This window comes from Meleagris gallopavo, chromosome 15, assembly GCF_000146605.3.
Source record: "Meleagris gallopavo isolate NT-WF06-2002-E0010 breed Aviagen turkey brand Nicholas breeding stock chromosome 15, Turkey_5.1, whole genome shotgun sequence".
Lineage (NCBI taxonomy): Eukaryota > Metazoa > Chordata > Aves > Galliformes > Phasianidae > Meleagris > Meleagris gallopavo.
Window position 1 is genome coordinate 10,189,432 of NC_015025.2, and position 1,021 is coordinate 10,190,452.

The following is a 1,021-nucleotide window of genomic DNA, read 5'->3' on the forward strand; positions in this document are numbered from 1 at the left end:
TTTTTACAGCACTTAATAGGCCTCCCTTGCAATTTAAAAACTGATTTTCAGGAGCTCATATATTCAAATCTCCAAAGTCTATTTGAAGGCACATCTGAAGGTGCACCCTGCAACCTGTGTGTAGCAAACTCTTTTGAATCTTGTCCTTGAAACAAAAATTAGTGCCCCATGGGAGCTCAGCAGTGTAGACAACCACTAACTGCAGGATGACTGAAAGCAGGGCTGAGAGTCCTTGCAGCTGGGAGGGAGAAGGGGATGAGAGAGCGGGGGAAGATGAGAAAAGCCTTCAGGAGCCATTTGGGAGACAGTCACTGGGAAGAAGAAAGAAAGACATGCACTAAAAACAACAGAAACACAGGTGGAAATGGCCTACTGGGAAATCAGGCTGTCAACAAACAAAAGCCGAAGGCCAGAAAGCAGTTTCAGTAGCAGCCCCTGCTAACAGGGCTTCAGTGTTCAGTAAATAAATTAGCAGCAGCTTTGACTGTTTGGAAATTAGTAGCGACATGATGAAAGAAGCAAATGACTTGCTTTTATCTGGAGTGGAAGCACTAAACTTCCAAAGATATCCTTGCCTGTATCAGGAGAAGCAGAGATGCTTATATCAGCTCAGACTTGAACAACAATAACACCTGAAAAGTTTCATTTCATTTACCAAAGGCTCAGAACTTCGTTTGTACCTAATGAGACCTCTGTCTCTCTGGGCTGCTTCTGACAGCAGCTCTTCCTCAAATAATTTGTCACTCTGGAGGTAAAAATAACATAGGTTAGGCAAGTGGACAGACAGACAGATGGATACGTGGATATCTGAGGAAAGAAGTAGATCTGGGACATCAGATCAACCCTTCAATTATCACAAACTGGGAGAACTCCTTTGGGAGAAACTCCCTTGATTTACGTCTGTTGAGAATCTGATCCTGTTTAATTAAATGGAAACTAAATGAGAGGCTGAATAGTAAACACTTCAGCATGTGCTTAAACATTCAGCATGTGCCAAAGTCATATTGATTCAATTGAGATC